This window comes from Ascaphus truei, unplaced genomic scaffold (assembly GCF_040206685.1).
Source record: "Ascaphus truei isolate aAscTru1 unplaced genomic scaffold, aAscTru1.hap1 HAP1_SCAFFOLD_492, whole genome shotgun sequence".
In the NCBI taxonomy this organism is placed as follows: domain Eukaryota; kingdom Metazoa; phylum Chordata; class Amphibia; order Anura; family Ascaphidae; genus Ascaphus; species Ascaphus truei.
In genome coordinates, this window is record NW_027456823.1 from 16,984 (window position 1) to 36,675 (window position 19,692).

At 49.6% G+C, this 19,692-nt stretch overlaps 1 protein-coding gene across 1 annotated transcript in view; it reads left to right on the top strand.

The window, feature by feature from the left end:
• The first annotated feature begins 253 nt into the window (after positions 1-253).
• Positions 254-19,692, top strand: part of TANC2 (tetratricopeptide repeat, ankyrin repeat and coiled-coil containing 2) — a 274,744-nt gene continuing 255,305 nt past the window's right edge. Inside the window, 1 exon segment of the mRNA XM_075584218.1 lies at positions 254-326. The gene's annotated coding sequence lies outside the window, so the exon portion shown is untranslated.

The following is a 19,692-nucleotide window of genomic DNA, read 5'->3' on the forward strand; positions in this document are numbered from 1 at the left end:
GTATGGGATTCCTGTTTCTTGTGTTCCCAGACGGGCAAACAAACCCCAAACCCCTCCGCGGCCACCAGACTGTCCGCGTGGGAATGAGCGCGCAGATTATCCGCGCGCAGTGATGTCACCGTAAAGAGCAGAACCCGCCGTCTGTGCAAGGACAAAACCGCTATTCGAACCGGGTGTAGGGAGAAAGGAAAGAGAGGGGGAAAAAAAAAACAAATCCCAGGAAAATCAACGTTTCTTTTCTGCATTTGTGTCTCAACAGGGATCTGTGTCGTGCATGGAGGCGATCGAGGAGGGTCCCGCCTGCCAGCCCCCCAACCCGCTCCCAGGTAAGCCAGCGGCACCGCGATTAAAGCTGCAGGGCCAAGCGATATCCCGCGGGTTATAAACCCTTTCTGTACTCTGAGAAAGTACTGGTGGCGTTTTTATATACAAAACAACAACAACTCTGAATGACATTTTTTTTAATGTATTATAACGTAACAAGCATTTTTTTGTTTCTATGGCAACCATTTACAAAGTCGCATCCCCTTCCTCTTCTGAAGCAGGCTCTGGCACGCCCCTTTTTGAGCCCCGCCCTCTCTCTAGCAGTGGCACCAATTGTATCGAGTGACTGCCTGGTCACATGATCTTCCCCACAGAACTTTGCATCTTTGGTCCTCTTCTGCTGCACTGAGAGACATTTAGTGAACCCCCCCGAGCCGAATCTTCGCCGATCGATCGCAGAAGAACGGATCGTTCAGCAACTTAGCTAATTACTGATCATTGTGTGGGTTGTGTTGATGCACAGATTAAAGAGGTAAACAAATTAAAATAAAAACACGTTCTGCTTGGGCGGCAGCTTTAATTAATTGAGAGACCTCTCGCTTGCTAGTGTGTCCTAGGCACAGAGTCATTCTGTTTGGTACCACCTCAATGAAGATGTTCTCGTCCTTTTTTTGCAGGCGTGATTTTGTACTGCTGCTCTCGGCATCGACGTCCCCCCCCCCCCCCCCCCCCCACTTCTTCTGTAGTCCAGATTATTGCCGTTTAAAGCAGCCGACCATGGGACATGTTATGTTCTGATGGAAAGAAATCCGTTGTCGTGTTAGATAATAGTGACTCTCTTTTTCAACTCCTAATGAGTTTTAATACACTTGATTTGTATAGCAAGGCTTTAGCCCACCTCCCCTGCACTGCACGATCTTTGTCTGTGATAATGTGTTGCCAGTGTTCCCGGCAGTTAGAGCTGCACGCTGTAACAGCAGATGATGTTACCGTAGTAATATCAGGATACATTGTAGCTGCTGAGTTACACTGGCTGAAAAGATTCGTTGAAACTGAGAGGCGCCCATTATGTTAGGCACACAGTCAGGATTATGGGAAAACATCCAGTTGATGAGGTTCAAAACAGACATACGCCCAGCGAGTTCACCCTATGGTAAATGTAGACGACAGATACGCTATCCTGTATGTGTAATGACAGTATGGTGGCCCAGAGGAAGGCAAACACACAGCCCCAGTGACACATTATCCAATGCTGTCTCATAAGGGGGAATATATTCCTTCCTGACCCCAGTAATGGCCATCAGCTTTCTCCCTGGGTCACCGTCCCTCCCATGTTACTTATTAGGTATATCCCTGTATACCTTTCCTGTCTAACAAGGTGTCCAACCTTTCCTTACACATATCTCCTGTATCTGCCCTCACAGTCTCCATGGGGAATGAGTCCCGCACTGTAACTGCCCTTACTGTAAAGATCCCTTTCTTTACACATATCTCCTGTATCTGCCCTCACAGTCTCCATGGGGAATGAATCCCGCACTGTAACTGCCCTTACTGTAAAGATCCCTTTCCTTACACATATCTCCTGTATCTGCCCTCACAGTCTCAATGGGTAATGAATCCCGCACTGTAACTGCCCTTACTGTAAAGATCCCTTTCCTTACACATATCTCCTGTATCTGCCCTCACAGTCTCCATGGGGAATGAATCCCGCACTGTAACTGCCCTTACTGTAAAGATCCCTTTTCTTACACACATCTCCTGTATCTGCCCTCACAGTCTCCATGGGGAATGAGTCCCGCACTGTAACTGCCCTTACTGTAAAGATCCCTTTCCTTACACATATCTCCAGTATCTGCCCTCACAGTCTCCATAGGGAATGAGTCCCGCACTGTAACTGCCCTTACTGTAAAGATCCCTTTCCTTACACATATCTCCTGTATCTGCCCTCACAGTCTCCATGGGGAATGAATCCCTCACTGTAACTGCCCTTACTGTAAAGATCCCTTTCCTTACACATATCTCCTGTATCTGCCCTCACAGTCTCCATGGGGAATTAATCCCACACTGTAACTGCCCTTACTGTAAAGAACCCTTCCCTTTGTTGCTGGTGAAATCTCTTTTCCTCCGACCATAAGGGATGCCCCCGACTCCTTTGTACTGCCCGTGGGATGAGCAGATCTGTGGAAAGTGTTTCCTGTCTGCCAGCGAGTTCTATGTTTTATCTGAGAGAGGCTCTTGTGTGGGCAGCACTTCCTTGTAATATCCCTTACAAATCCAGATGGCGCGCATGCGCGCTATCTTTCCACAGACAATGTGGGATGTTCTGACCATTTTGGCTCAAACCCAGCTGTGCCGAGTTTAGGGTAACAAGACAAGGTGGTGTCAATCTTGTGGGGCGTGTGTACAAGAAGCGTTTTATCCACACAGCATGGACACGTTAAAGCCATAACACACTGGAGGAGTCCTTACGCCACAAACGTGGCTCAGTACATCATATAACGCAAGAGTGCCACATCTTTTAACTTTCTGTAAATCAGGGGTGGACCAACTCCCGTCTTCAAGGGGCCACCCCACAGGCCAAGTATTAGGGATACCTCTGCTTCAGCACAGGTATTCTGATTGAGCCACCTGTGCTAAAGCAGGGATATCCTGACTCCCAGACCTGTCAGTGGCCCTTGAGGAGCGGGAGTTAGTCCACCCTGTCTCCAGACACACGATCGGGCCTTCTGGCGTAATGAGGGAGCCATCCGGCAAGCTCCTCCATTCCCTTCCACACAATAGGTTGGCGTTTAGAAATTCGGATGTTCATTTTAATGAAGATTCGTTCCTCGGGTGGTTCCTGGCTGGATTGCTCCTCGGGTGTCGATCGGTTGGCGCCCGGGCAGAACTATCCCATGCCGTTCCTCGGGCGGTTCCTGGCTGGACTGCTCCTCGGGTGTTGATCGGTTGGCGCCCGGGCAGGACTAACCCATACCGTTCCTCGGACGGTTCCTGGCTGGACTGCTCCTCGGGTGTCGATCGGTTGGCGCCCGGGCAGAACTATCCCATGCCGTTCCTCGGGCGGTTCCTGGCTGGACTGCTCCTCGGGTGTCAATCGGTTGGCGCCCCGGGCAGGACTAACACATACCGTTCCTCGGGCGGTTCCTGGCTGGACTGCTCCTCGGGTGTCGATCGGTTGGCGCCCGGGCAGAACTATCCCATGCCGTTCCTCGGGCGGTTCCTGGCTGGACTGCTCCTCGGTGTGTCAATCGGTTGGCGCCCGGGCAGGACTAACCCATACCGTTCCTCGGACGGTTCCTGGCTGGATTGCTCCTCGGGTGTCGATCGGTTGGCGCCCGGGCAGAACTATCCCATGCCGTTCCTCGGGCGGTTCCTGGCTGGACTGCTCCTCGGTGTGTCAATCGGTTGGCGCCCGGGCAGGACTAACCCATACCGTTCCTCGGACGGTTCCTGGCTGGACTGCTCCTCGGGTGTCGATCGGTTGGCGCCCGGGCAGAACTATCCCATGCCGTTCCTCGGGCGGTTCCTGGCTGGACTGCTCCTCGGGTGTTGATCGGTTGGCGCCCGGGCAGAACTATCCCATGCCGTTCCTCGGGCGGGTCCTGGCTGGACTGCTCCTCGGTGTGTCAATCGGTTGGCGCCCGGGCAGGACTAACCCATACCGTTCCTCGGACGGTTCCTGGCTGGACTGCTCCTCGGGTGTCGATCGGTTGGCGCCCGGGCAGAACTATCCCATGCCGTTCCTCGGGCGGTTCCTGGCTGGACTGCTCCTCGGGTGTTGATCGGTTGGCGCCCGGGCAGAACTATCCCATGCCGTTCCTCGGGCGGGTCCTGGCTGGACTGCTCCTCGGTGTGTCAATCGGTTGGCGCCCGGGCAGGACTAACCCATACCGTTCCTCGGACGGTTCCTGGCTGGACTGCTCCTCGGGTGTCGATCGGTTGGCGCCCGGGCAGAACTATCCCATGCCGTTCCTCGGGCGGTTCCTGGCTGGACTGCTCCTCGGGTGTTGATCGGTTGGCGCCCGGGCAGAACTATCCCATGCCGTTCCTCGGGCGGTTCCTGGCTGGACTGCTCCTCGGGTGTCAATCGGTTGGCGCCCCGGGCAGGACTAACACATACCGTTCCTTGGACGGTTCCTGGCTGGACTGCTCCTCGGGTGTCGATCGGTTGGCGCCCGGGCAGAACTATCCCATGCCGTTCCTCGGGCGGTTCCTGGCTGGACTGCTCCTCGGGTGTTGATCGGTTGGCGCCCGGGCAGGACTAACCCATGCCGTTCCTCGGGCGGTTCCTGGCTGGACTGCTTTTTGGGTGTCGATCGGTTGGCGCCCGCGCAGGACTAACCCATGCTTAAACGACTCCAGTGAAATTGTATGTCTTTATTTATATAGCGCATTAATGTACATAGCGCGTCACAGCAGTAACACACGTGACAATCATATAAATAACACATAATACAAATAACAAATCATGGGAATAAGTGCTTCAGACATAGAAGTAACATTAAGGAAGAGGAGTCCCTGCTCCGAGGAGCTTTCACTCTAATTAGCACGAGCACCCTGGCTCTCAATGCTGGGAGCAGAAGTGGCTCACATGTCGGGATACATGACACATGTCAGGGCGCTGTGAAGGGTAACACCGTGTTTGTTGTTGTAACAAAGTGTGTGTGTGGGGGGGGGGGGTTAATTACGCGGGCAGTGAAAGTAGGCCTGGCAGCTGCTCCGTGCAATTGTAACACGTGTGTGTGTGTGTGTGTGTGTGTGTGTGTGTGTGTGTGTGTGTGTGTGTGTGTGTGTGGTTATATAAGTATTTGCATATTTGCTTTCCTGTGGAGAGTTTTTGTCACTTTTTTTACTCACCATAACTTAACTCAGTATTATGGTATAGCCTATCCCATAGCCTATCCCATAGCCTCTCTGCATACCCAGTTAGAATCAACCCCCCACTGATGAGACCCATTAAGGTCGAAACAGCTGTCTGTGGGTGGGTGGGTTTTCTGGGTATGCACCTTAACCCTGGCTGTGCTCAAAGCTGTGACCATGCAGCAAGCTTAAGCCTATAGGGAACCATGTTAAAAATGTTTTTTTTGAGGCAAAAAGTGTGCTCATTTGCATGTCATTTCCCAGAATCCCTTGCTGCAGTGGAAGTGCTGTATGCTGGGTGATAATGGGGAAAGGCGGGGTTGCAGACCTGCCTAAGACATGCAGATGAGCATACAGTTGTATTTGCATATATATATATATATATATATATATATATATATATATATATATATATATATATATATATATAATAACAAAAGAAACAAAGGAAAATGAAGTAGCGCCTCTAATATATCCCGAACAAAGCTATGGATTTGAAGAACTAGTTTACCCTTCTGTAAATGCGTCCAGTGGGGTGGTAAGATGATAGCAAAATAAAACTGTGAACCAGTATTAACAAAGAATGTAAAATAGTAAATATGATGTTAATAAAACACCTACATACTAAATAATAAAAATGAAAAATACTTCAGTATAATGTCAAAAATGAATATAAAAAAATATTAAATAAAAAACCTTTATAAATAACCTCTGAAAAAAAACAAAGTCCCGTTCCAAAAGTAATATCCTCCAGGTATTTGGCAGCCCGTTTCAAGGGGTTCACTATTCCCCGATTTTGTACCTCTGAAAAAAGAAGAAAAGAAAACAGGCGCACACCTAGTGCATTAACGTGATAACAAGTGTTTATAGAGCTTAAAATCAGGCAATTGCCCACTCACAGGAGTACTGAAATTGTAAGCAGATACGAGATTGGCTCTCGTGTGCCAGCAACGCCGTCCGATTTGAGCAATGGCGTCCTCTCGTGTCTCTCCTACATGCAGCCGGATGGCCGGAAGTGACGTCCTTCCAACTCGGCGCCCTGCGCACAGAGTCCCTCCGGGAACCAGCAGCTCCAAGGTCTCAGTTCCGCAGCGATATTATAGGAGAACAGGAACCAGCGTCTCTCGTCCAGCAGTACCAGAGTTCATGGGCAAGTGACGGCTTCTGTCAAACCACGCCCTACGCGTTTCGTCATCTATGATGACTTCATCAGGGGTTACCCATTGAACGCCCCTTCACAGTATTTATAGGGCGGTACTTTGCATATATTAATTAATCCAATATATAATTAACTAATATACAATGCAAAACACATAGTATCAATAACATCAATTGCATATTGTTATGAGGACCACATTGATTTGTTCAGAGAATCAGTCCAAGAATAGGACACAAAAAAATAATACATTCAATTGGACTAAAGAACTGTTAACAATGAGTAAGTTAATTTATTTTATATAACAAAATTCAAAAGTGATTCAACGGTTGTTAATCTTAATATATAAAATCAAAGGTTGGTACTAGCTGCGGTGAATGTGATTGGTCCGTGGCCACCCCGACTGTCATTGCCCAAGAGGTACGCCCCACTGTGACACACACCGCCCCACACGACTGTCATTGGCCAAAACTTACAGTGACATCACTGACACACACCTACTTCACTGTCACACACTTGCACTGACAGCATACCCCCACAGAACCCCTGCAGAGTCCTTGGTAAGTTCATCTCACACTCTCACCCCTGTGTGTACACACACACACACACACACTGAGACACACTGAGACACACACACACACACACACACACACACACACACACACACACTGAGACACACACACACACACACACACTTAACATTTTAATATGTCCTGTTTCATTAAGATTTTCTAAAATGGCCGCAACACCAACTGACATGTGCGCTCCGCACATGCATATCTCTATGCGCTCCTCTCAAATCTCCCTTTCTCTATACGCTCATGCACAAGTGTCGCTACATTCAATGGCCACTTTCACAATATGTCCCGTTTTCTATTTATTCCCCATCCTGTGTAAAGTATATTATTAATTTTCATTAAATCATCACCGCCAGCCACGCTGTGCATTTCTTGCTTTACCTACGCACTTACCAATTATTTATGTCCCGTTTTCTATCTGCGCTCCGCAACAGCATATCTCCGCACCGGCATATCTCTATGCGCTCTGCTCAACTGTTAAATTATTCACTACTCCTCACCCCCTCTGCTGGGCACTCGCGTAAGGTCACACAAGATGGCGGCGTTGCCAATACTGAGGCGGTCTGTTCCCGCCCAGCTCCTGTCAGGTGCGTGTTTTCCGCCCAAAGACCCGTCACTGTCCGGGCGCTCACCCCCTGCCCCCCCTCCCCCCCTTCCCCCCCTTGGCGCGTGACGGTTGCTCCCTCTATCAGAGAGGCTACAGGATTTACCCGCGCTGCGGGGTCGATCAGAAGCCAGACATAGCCAGTCGGTGTGTCAATGTCACACAGAGTGGGCGGACATGCTTTGTGTGGGGTGAGGGCCACCCTCTGTCTATAATAAACACTCATGGCTACCAGCCCCCTTATAAAAAAGGCCTTACCTCCCTCCCCAGCGCTCACTCACCTCCCACTGTCCCCCCCCTCCTGTCTTCAGTCCCCCCCCTCCTGTCCACTGTCCCCCCCCCTCCTGTCCACTGTCCCCCCCCTCCTGTCCACTGCCCCCCCCTCCCTCCTGTCCACTGTCCCCCCCCCCCCCCTCTGGGGGCTGGGAGAGGGGGAGCACACAAATAGGGGGGAGAGGAGGGAGCAGGAAATTTACCTCACGGGCAACGCCGGGTCTCTCAGCTAGTTATAATTAAAATCAAAAATTAAAAAATTTGGAAATGGGGTAAATTAGAATCAAGGAAATTGAAAGGAAATGAATGTACATTAAAAAAATCCTAAATATATATTAAAAAAAGAGAGAATATTTTTTATAAAAAATATTCTGAGATATAATTCCCTACTTATTGTAAAAATTCAATGTACATCGCAGAACTAAATAATAAGTAAAATATAAGTAATATCACGTTTGTCTTTTTACTCATTGTTTATTATTATGACCCATATATTTTCAGAGTCTGGAAAAGAAATTAACCCTTAACCGACGTAAATAACATTTAGTATATTTAACCTAACGACAATTAGCCACATAGCTGGGTCATAATTTTTTCACCCGTTAGGTTAATATAATGAGTAAACCTAATGTCACACACAAAGGTAACCATGTGAATGCCGGCATATGGATCCAATGTGGGGCCAAAGGAGTAGCAGCAGATGGATTTGATGCAAGAACAGAAGAAAACCACAGCTAACTATACAATGTATAGTGCAAATGTATATAATGATATGTATATATTGATATATTTTAATAATTTAAACTATTATGTATTATCTAACTAATGAACTATGGTGTTGTGTGAAACTATAATAATTTTTTTTTTAAATTGTGTGTTGTGTGAATTAGTGTGAACTATAAATATTGTGAAGATAATGAATATACTCTAAGTATAATGAAGATGTTAACTGTGTGTTTTAATATAAGATAATCCAATAAGGACCATTTGTGTACAAAAACCAGATACACTCGTAAGGATAATATTAAACATCACATGGATCAACCACCGATAACTTTTGTATATTACCAAAATTAGATGAATTATTGAATGTATATATCATCATGGTTTGTATGTGTGTATATATATATATATATATACAGTGTTCGACAAACCTATACATTTGCTCGCCCCGGGCGAGTGGATTTAACCCCCCGGGCGAGTAAATATTGGCCCAAGCAGCACACGTTTGGTACTAGGTGGCGAGTCGATTTTTTTGTGTGGCGAGTAGATTTTTTGGTGATTTGTCAATCACTGTGTGTGTGTGTCTATATCTTAATATATAAAATCAAAGGTTGGTACTAGCTGCGGTGAATGTGATTGGTCCGTGGCCACCCCGACTGTCATTGCCCAAGAGGTACGCCCCACTGTGACACACACCGCCCACACGACTGTCATTGGCCAAAACTTACACTGACATCACTGACACACACCTACTTCACTGTCACACACTTGCACTGACAGCATACCCCCACAGAACCCCTGCAGAGTCCTTGGTAAGTTCATCTCACACTCTCACCCCTGTGTGTACACACACACACACACAAACTGAGACACACACACACACACACACACTGAGACACACACACACACACACACACTTAACATTTTAATATGTCCTGTTTCATTAAGATTTTCTAAAATGGCCGCAACACCAACTGACATGTGCGCTCCGCACATGCATATCTCTATGCGCTCCTCTCAAATCTCCCTTTCTCTATACGCTCATGCACAAGTGTCGCTACATTCAATGGCCACTTTCACAATATGTCCCGTTTTCTATTTATTCCCCATCCTGTGTAAAGTATATTATTAATTTTCATTAAATCATCACCGCCAGCCACACTGTGCATTTCTTGCTTTACCTACGCACTTACCAATTATTTATGTCCCGTTTTCTATCTGCGCTCCGCAACAGCATATCTCCGCACCGGCATATCTCTATGCGCTCTGCTCAACTGTTAAATTATTCACTACTCCTCACCCCCCTCTGCTGGGCACTCGCGTAAGGTCACACAAGATGGCGGCGTTGCCAATACTGAGGCGGTCTGTTCCCGCCCAGCTCCTGTCAGGTGCGTGTTTTCCCGCCCAAAGACCCGTCACTGTCCGGGCGCTCACCCCCTGCCCCCCTCCCCCCCTTCCCCCCCTTGGCGCGTGACGTTGCTCCTCTATCAGAGAGGCTACAGGATTTACCCGCGCTGCGGGGTCGATCAGAAGCCAGACATAGCCAGTCGGTGTGTCAATGTCACACAGAGTGGGCGGACATGCTTTGTGTGGGGTGAGGGCCACCCTCTGTCTATAATAAACACTCATGGCTACCAGCCCCCTTATAAAAAAGGCCTTACCTCCCTCCCCAGCGCTCACTCACCTCACCTCCCACTGTCCCCCCCCTCCTGTCTTCAGTCCCCCCCTCCTGTCCATTGTCCCCCCCCCCTCCTGTCCACTGTCCCCCCCCTCCTGTCCACTGCCCCCCCCTCCCTCCTGTCCACTGTCCCCCCCCCCCCTCTGGGGGCTGGGAGAGGGGGAGCACACAAATAGGGGGGAGAGGAGGGAGCAGGAAATTTAACTCACGGGCAACGCCGGGTCTCTCAGCTAGTATATATATATAACCTTTAACGACCAGACACATGACCATAGTTCGGAGGCAATGCAATAGCATTCAACCCAGACCTCCGAAGGAACACCCATAGCATTGAGTGATCACACTATGGTACTTATGTCAATATGGTCATGAGGTCCCTTTGGGTAAGTGGTATCTAAAATGTACATCCAATATGTTTCTCTTGTACATAGTTTTTGGAAACGATCTCCTCCCATATATGAAGGGGGAATGTGCTCAATGCCCATAACTGATAGGGATTTTGGATCCTTTAGATGTTTAGTACAAAAGTGGCGGGAGAGGCTATGTGTTTGGCACCCATGAATAACATTTCTTCGGTGCTCCAAGAACCGTGTACTCAAAGCCCTTGAAATAAGATATATGACATACTCACTTAGACAGTTAATATAGTCTGTTACTTCATATGAGGTGCCATTTGAGTATGATGTAAATGTATTTGTTTTTGTCAAATGGTCTACATGTAAGACATCTGCCTCTCCCGCATCCAAAATTCCCCACCTCCCTGATTGAATCAGAATTTTTTAGTTTTTTGGTTTTTAATTTACTTGGAGCTATCAATGTTTTGATTCTCCTTGCTTCTCTGAAAATTACAGGAGCATATTTTGGCAATAGATGACCAATTATGGGATCATTGCATAAGATGTTCCAATGACAATTTAGAACATTTCTAATTTGATGGGCAGATTGATTGTATTGTGTAATGAATTTTGGTGTAAATCCCCCTCTTTTATCCTCATTCCTGGTTTTACGTAATGATTTTGATTTAGTTTTAGATCTTTCTAATAGCGTATCCCTTGCTTTTTTTTGCTCCTCCTCTGACTCCCCTGAATCTCGTTTTCTTCGGGGATGTTGTTGAGTCTGCTTCTCCCAAAGTGGGTATTTCTTCTCCCTTTCTCTCTGCTCTAAAAAAGAGGTGGATTTATTAGTTCTGATGGGTGAGACAGTATTTGTTTGATTGGAACCCTTGGAGGTAATCTTTGGTCTTGCTCCTTCCCTTGGTCCCTCTGCACCTTGCTCTTGGGTTTCCCCATTTCCCTCACAACCATCTCTCAAGACCGAGTACTGATTGGAGGTGGAGCAATTTGCAGAGGGAGTGGCCTTCGATTTCGCTTTTTTATCCATCCTAGCTTCTTTTATTAGTGTGATAATCTCCTTTTTCTCTTTCTCATTAGATATGGGGTTTTTTTTCTCCTGATATTTGTTATCTCTATTCTCATGTCTATAACCTGAATTAGATCTGCCATATCTGCGGTGTTGGTGAAATTCCCCCTTCCTTCTCCTATTCCTTACTCTATCATTGGCATAGTCATCCTTGTCACGTTTGAGTTTCTTTGTTTTTCTCTCATTAATTTATTTCTCAAACGCAACCACCCTTCTGTGTACCATTTCACCCAACGAGATGAATTCTTCCGTATCTGCAAATGGTTTAATAATCTCCTGTACCTGGGCTATCTCCCTTTTCAACGCCTCCAGTTTCTTCCCAACACCTCCAGTCTCTCTTTTCTATAAAAGACCAGGAGATTGATGAGGGAGACAGAACAGGCTTCCAGAGTAGCATTCCAACTGGCTGCAAATGTTCACACAACACCATAGTTCATTAGTTAGATAATACATAATAGTTTAAATTATTAAAATATATCAATATATACATATCATTATATACATTTGCACTATACAGTGTACCACAGCTGTGGTTTTCTTCTGTTCTTGCATCAAATCCATCTGCTGCTACTCCTTTGGCCCCACATTGGAATCCATATGCCCGGCATTCACATGGTTACCTTTGTGTGTGACATTAGGTTTATTCATTAAATTAACCTAAGGGTGAAAAAATATGACCCAGCTATGTGGCTAATTGTCGTTAGGTTAAATATACTAAATGTTATTTACGTCGGTTAAGGGTTAATTTCTTTTCCAGACTCTGAAAATATATGGGTCATAATAATAAACAATGAGTAAAAAGACAAACGTGATATTACTTATATTTTAGTTATTCATTTAGTTCTGCGATGTACATTGAATTTTTACAATAAGTACGGAATTATATCTCTTATATATTTTTGATAAAATTTTTTCTTTTTTTTTTAATATAAATTTAGGATTTTTGTAATGTACATTCATTTCCTTTCAATTTCCTTGATTCTAATTTACCCCATTGAATTCTAAATACCTAATTTCCAAATTTTTAATTTTTGATTTTAATTATAATTAACAACAGTTGAATCACTTTTGAATTTTTTTTATATAAAATAAATTAACTTACTCATTGTTAACAGTTCTTTAGTCCAATTGAATGTATTATTTTTTTGTGTCCTATTCTTGGACTGGTTCTCTGAACAAATCAATGTGGTCCTCATAACAATATGCTATTGATGCTATTGATACTATGTGTTTAGCATTGTATATTAGTTAATTATATATTGGATTGATTAATTAATATATGCAAAGTACCTCCCTATAAATACTGTGAAGGGGCATCCAATGGGTAACCCCTGATGAAGTCATCATAGATGACGAAACGCGTAGGGCGTGGTTTGACAGAAGCCGTCACTTGCCCATGAACTCTGGTACTGCTGGATGAGAGATGCTGGTTCCTGTTCTCCCATAATATCGCTGCGGAACTGAGACCTTGGAGCTACTGGTTCCCGGAGGGACTCTGTGCGCAGGGCGCCGAGTTGGAGGGACGTCACTTCTGGCCATCCGGCTGCATGTAGGAGAGACACGAGAGGGCGCCATTGCTCAAATCGGACGGCGTTGCTGGCACATGAGAGCCAATCTCGTATCTGCTTACAATTTCAGTACTCCTGTGAGTGGGCAATTGTCTGATTTTAAGCTCTATAAACACTTGTTATTACGTTAATGCACTAGGTGTGCGTCTGTTTTCTTTTCTTCTTTTTTCATATATATATATGTATATGTATATGTGTGTGTGTGTTTCATATTATACTAGCTGAGAGACCCGGCGTTGCCCGTGAGTTAAATTTCCCGCTAGGAGGGGGGGAGAGGGGGGGAAAAGCGGGGGGGGGGGGAGAGGGGGAAAAAGGGGGAGGGGGGAGGCAGTGGACAGGAGGAGAGGGGGGAAAAAGGGGGAGGGGGGAGGCAGTGGACAGGAGGAGGGGAGGGGGGGTGGACGGGAGGGGGGGTGGACAGAAGGAGGGGAGGGGGGGTGGACAGGAGGAGGGGAGGGAGAGAGTACAGGAGGAGGGGAGGGGGTGGAGGGGAGGGGGGGACCACAGTGGACGGGGGGACACAGTGGACGGGAGGGGACAGTGGACAGGAGGGGGACGGGACGACAGTGGACAGGAGGGGGACGGGACGACAGTGGACAGGAGGGGGACGGGACGACAGTGGACAGGAGGGGGACGGGACGACAGTGGACAGGAGGGGGACGGGACGACAGTGGACAGGAGGGGGACGGGACGACAGTGGACAGGAGGGGGACGAGACGACAGTGGACATGAGGGGGACGGGACGACAGTGGACAGGAGGGGGACGGGACAGTGGAGGTGAGTGGAGCACACCGGGGAGGGGGGGAGGTGAGTGGAGCGCACCGGGGAGGGGGGAGGTGAGTGGAGCGCACCGGGGAGGGGGGAGGTGAGTGGAGCGCACGGGGGAGGTGAGTGGAGCGCACGGGGGAGGTGAGTGGAGTGCACGGGGGAGGTGAGTGGAGCGCACGGGGGAGGTGAGTGGAGCACACCGGGGAGTGGGGGAGGTGAGTGGAGCGCACGGGGGAGGTGAGTGGAGCACGGGGGAGGTGAGTGGAGCACACCGGGGAGGGGGGAGGTGAGTGGATCACACCGGGGAAGGGGGGAGGCGAGTGGATCACACCGGGGAGGGGGGGAGGTGAGTGGAGCACACTGGCGAGGGGGGAGGTGAGTGGATTGCTGGTGGGGTGAGGGAGGTGAGTGTGATGGGGGGGAGGGAGGTGAGTGTGATGGGGGGGAGGGGAGAGGACAGAGAGGTGAAGGCTGCAGGTGAGGTGTGTTGGGGCCGGAGGGTAAGGGAGCGGGAGATGTGTGTGTGTGTGTGTGTCGTCACTCCGCCTCAGGCCAATGAGAGGTGTGCGGGGGCGGGCGGGCCAAGAGACCAATGAGATTTCCCTAGGGACACAGGAAGATGCAGATAGGCATACAGTGCTTTCACCAATATATAATAAGATACAACTAGCCTGAGAGACCTGGCGTTGCCCGGGATGTCATTTTGGGGGGCGGACGACAGGGTTGGGCTTCCCCGGGTGACTGGGTGACTGACTGAATGGGTGGGTGACTGGGTGACTGAGTGAGTGTGTGGGTGACTGAGTGAGTGGGTGGGTGACTGAGTGAGTGAGTGGGTGGGTGACTGGGTGAAAGTGATTGACTGGGTGGGTGTGTGGGTGGGTGACTGGGTGACAGTGCGTGGGTGGGAGACGGTGGGTGACTTACCTTGACCCCGTGGCATCTGCCTGGGGCAGGAGGTGAGTTCGGGAAGCTGGTGGGGGGGGGGCAAGAGTGGCAGGAGGCCCGCGCCGCGCTTCCCCTCTCCGGGAGCGGCGCACGTGAGGGGGAGGAGCCTGGAGTTTGCTGCTGAGCAGGAGGGCCGCGCTTCCCCTCTCCGGGAGCGGCGCACGTGAGGGGGAGTGCAGGAGGCCCGGGCCGCGCTTCCCCTCCGTTCCTCGTTGTGAGCGAGGGGGGAGGAGCCTGGAGTTTGCTGCTGAGCAGGAGGGCCGCGCTTCCCCTCTCCGGGAGCGGCGCACGGTGAGGGTGATGGTGCGGCTGGGTATGTTGCGGAGCGTGGGGATTTGGGTGAGGTGGGGAGGGGGGAGAGAGTGAGGGGCACCGGGAGAGGAGGGGGGGCTGGTGTGGAAGGTGAGCTGCGGTCCAACTGACGGGGGAGAGTGAGGCCAAGCAACAGAGTGTGTGTGTGTGTGTGTGTGTCGTCACTCCGCCTCAGGCCAATGAGAGGTGTGGGGGTGGGCGGCCCAAGGGACCAATGAGATTTCCCCTAGGGACACAGGAAGATGCAGACAGGCATACAGTGCTTTCACCAATATATAATATAAGATAAGATATGATACAACATATACATTATGTACATATTGTACGTGATATACATATTGTTTAAGTTACTTTCACCCACATGCATGACATGCACACACGCACATGGACGACAGGCGCTCACTCATACGTGCCCAGGCCTGCGCGCACACGCATGACATGCGTGCTCTCAGGCATACATGCTCATGCATGACCGGTGCACATGCACATATACATAATATATACATTATACACCGCCCTCATACATGCTGTGGTGTGTGTAGCTTAAACTATTCTGCGTCTCGTTCAGACGTTCATATCCTCGGGGTAATAAGAATGATGAATCCATAATTAATAATAAAGTGTTTGCTGTTTTGTTTGCTTTCAGAACCCCCACCCCCCCCACCCAATTTTGCTAATTGTAGGCGGGAAGGCGATCTCTGTTGGCTGCGATATTCTCATTAAGCTTTTATGACTTAATATCTCCATCCAGAACACGAATGTATTACAGCGCTCTGTTTAATTTCATAATGGCGCTGGCGTTAACCCCCTTATGCTAAACCGTGTGCCGGCCATTTTGTTTCCCCGGGAGGGTCCCGGCGCTACGTTGGGCCAGTGTGTATGTGGGGAAACCTGTGGGAGCCGATTATTATCCGGGGCTCAGAAAAGGAGGAACTTCCCCGTTCATCTGATGGTAACCCCCCCCCCACCCCTCCGAGGATTTGGAAGCGGCAGGCGTGGGGGTGCACGTCGTGCGTGTCAAGTCTCCGCCGCTGATCACTCGGCCGCTGGCCGTTTTGCCAGTTAGGTAACCTAACTTAAGGGGTTTTAGCGGTTAGGGTGGGGGGTTAAGGATAGAGGTTTTTAGGGTAAGAGGTTGGATTTTTAGGGCGGGGAGTTAGGGTAAAGTGTTAAAGTATTTAGGATGGGGAATTGGCATAAGGGGTTAAGGGAATTAGGGCAGAGGGTTAAGGGAATAAAGGTTTGAGATTAGGGTAAGGAGGAATAAAGGCTTTTAGGGTAGGGGGTAGCGTTGGTATTGGGGGGTTTTAGGGTAGGGGTTGCGTTGGTATTGGGGGGTTTTAGGGTAGGGGTAGCGTTGGTATTGGGGGGTATTAGGGTAGGGGGAGCGTTGGTATTAGGGGGCTTTAGGGTGGGGGGAGCGTTGGTATTGGGGGGTATTAGGGTAGGGGGTAGCGTTGGTATTAGGGGGTTTTAGGGTAGGGGGTAGCGTTGGTATTAGGGGGTTTTAGGGTAGGGGGTAGCGTTGGTATTAGGGGGTTTTAGGGTAGGGGGGAGCGTTGGTATTAGGGGGCTTAAGGGTGGGGGGAGCGTTGGTATTGGGGGGTATTAGGGTAGGGGGTAGCGTTGGTATTAGGGGGTTTTAGGGTAGGGGGTAGCGTTGGTATTAGGGGTTTTTAGGGTAGGGGGTAGCGTTGGTATTAGGGGGTTTTAGGGTAGGGGGTAGCGTTGGTATTGTGGGTTTTTAGGGTAGGGGGTAGCGTTGGTATTAGGGGGTTTTAGGGTAGGGGGTAGCGTTGGTATTAGGGGTTTTAGGGTAGGGGGTAGCGTTGGTATTAGGGGTTTTTAGGGTAGGGGGTAGCGTTGGTATTAGGGGGTTTTAGGGTAGGGGGTAGCGTTGGTATTAGGGGGTTTTTGGGTAGGGGGTAGCGATGGTATTGGGGGGTTTTAGGGTAGGGGGTAGCGTTGGTATTAGGGGGTTTTAGGGTAGGGGGCAGTGTTGGTATTGGGGGGTTTTAGGGTAGGGGGGAGCGTTGGTATTAGGGGGTTTTAGGGTAGGGGGAGCGTTGGTATTTGGGGGTTTTAGGGTAGGGGGTAGCGTTGGTATTAGGGGGTTTTAGGGTAAGGGGTAGCGTTGGTATTAGGGGGTTTTAGGGTAGGGGGTAGCGTTGGTATTGGGGGATTTTAGGGTAGGGGTAGCGTTGGTATTGGGGGATTTTAGGGTAGGGGGTAGCGTTGGTATTGGGGTGCTTTAGGGTAGGGGGTAGCGTTGGTATGGGGGGATTTTAGGGTAGGGGGTAGCGTTGGTATTGGGGGTTTTAGGGTAGGGGGGAGCGTTGGTATTGGGGGGTTTTAGGGTAGGGGGGAGCGTTGGTATTGGGGGGTTTTAGGGTAGGGGGAGCGTTGGTATTGGGGGGTTTTAGGGTTGGGGGTAGCGTTGGTATTGGGGTTTTTTAGGGTAGGGGGAGCGTTGGTATTGGGGGGTTTTAGGGTAGGGGGAGTGTTGGTATTGGGGGTTTTTAGGGTAGGGGGGTGTTGGTATTGGGGTTTTTTTTAGGGTAGGGGGTAGCGTTGGTATTAGGGGTTTTAGGGTAGGGGGTAGCGTTGGTATTGGGGGGTTTTAGGGTAGGGGTAGCGTTGGTATTGGGGTTTTTTAGGGTAGTGGTAGCGTTGGTATTGGGGGGTTTTAGGGTAGGGGGGAGCGTTGGTATTGGGGGGTTTTAGGGTAGGGGGTAGCGTTGGTATTTGGGGGGTTTTAGGGTAGGGGGTAGCGTTGGTATTAGGGGTTTTTAGAGTAGGTGGTAGCATTGGTATTGGGGGGTTTTAGGGTAGGGGGTAGCGTTGGTATTGGGGGGTTTTAGGGTAGGGGGTAGCGTTGGTATTGGGGAGTTTTAGGGTAGGGGGGAGCGTTGGTATTAGGGGGTTTTATGGTAGGGGGTAGCGTTGTTATTGGGGTTTTTTTAGGGTTGGGGGTAGCGTTGGTATTAGGGGTTTTAGGGTAGGGGGTAGCGTTGGTATTGGGGGGTTTTAGGGTAGGGGGGAGCGTTGGTATTGGGGGGTTTTAGGGTAGGGGGAGTGTTGGTATTGGGGGGTTTTAGGGTAGGGGGAGTGTTGGTATTGGGGTTTTTTTTAGGGTAGGGGGTAGTGTTGGTATTAGGGGTTTTAGGGTAGGGGGTAGCGTTGGTATTGGGGGGTTTTAGGGTAGGGGTAGCGTTGGTATTGGGGGGTTTTAGGGTAGGGGTAGCGTTGGTATTGGGGGGTTTTAGGGTAGGGGGGAGTGTTGGTATTGGGGTTTTTTAGGGTAGGGGGTAGCGTTGGTATTTGGGGGGGTTTTAGGGTAGGGGGTAGCGTTGGTATTAGGGGTTTTTAGGGTAGGGGGTAGCGTTGGTATTAGGGGTTTTTAGAGTAGGGGTAGCGTTGGTATTGGGGGGTTTTAGGGTAGGGGGTAGCGTTGGTATTGGGGGGGTTTTAGGGTAGGGGGTAGCGTTGGTATTGGGGAGTTTTAGGGTAAGGGGGAGCGTTGGTATTAGGGGGTTTTATGGTAGGGGGTAGCGTTGGTATTGGGTTTTTTTTAGGGTTGGTGGTAGCGTTGGTATTAGGGGGTTTTAGGGTAGGGGTAGCGTTGGTATTGGGGGTTTTTAGGGTAGGGGGGAGCGTTGGTATTAGGGGGTTTTAGGGTAGGGGGTAGCGTTGGGATTAGGGGGTTTTAGGGTTGGGGGAGCGTTGGTATTGGGGGGTTTTAGGGTTGGGGGTAGCGTTGGTATTGGGGTTTTTTAGGGTTGGGGTAGCGTTGGTGTTAGGGGGTTTTAGGGTAGGGGGTAGCGTTGGATTCGGGGTTTTAGGGTAGAGGGTAGCGTTTGTATTGGGTTTTTAGGGTAGGGGGTAGCGTAGTATTGGGGGGTTTTAGGGTAGGGGGGAGCGTTGGTATTAGGGGGTTTTAGGGTAGGGGGGAGCGTTGGTATTAGGGGGTTTTAGGGTTGGGGATAGCGTTGGTGTTAGGGGGTTTTAGGGTAGGGGGTAGCGTTGGTATTGGGGGATTTTAGAGTAGGGGCTAACGTTGGTATTAGGGGGTTTTAGGGTAGGGGGGAGCGTTGGTATTAGGGGGTTTTAGGGTTGGGGGTAGCGTTGGTGTTAGGGGGTTTTAGGGTAGGGGGTAGTGTTGGTATTTGGGGATTTTAGGGTAGGGGCTAACGTTGGTATTAGGGGGTTTTAGCGTAGGGGGTAGTGTTGGTATTAGGGGGGTTTAGGGTAGGGGGTAGTGTTGGTATTAGGGGGTTTTAGGGTAGGGGGAGCGTTGGTATTGGGGGGTTTTAGGGTAGGGGGAGCGTTGGTATTGGGGGGTTTTAGGGTAGGGGGAGCGTTGGTATTGGGGGGTTTTAGGGTAGGGGGAGCGTTGGTATTGGGGGGTTTTAGGGTAGGGGGAGCGTTGGTATTGGGGGGTTTTAGGGTAGGGGGAGCGTTGGTATTGGGGGGTTTTAGGGTAGGGGGTAGCGTTGGTATTGGGGGATTTTAGGGTAGGGGGTAGCGTTGGTATTAGGTGGTTT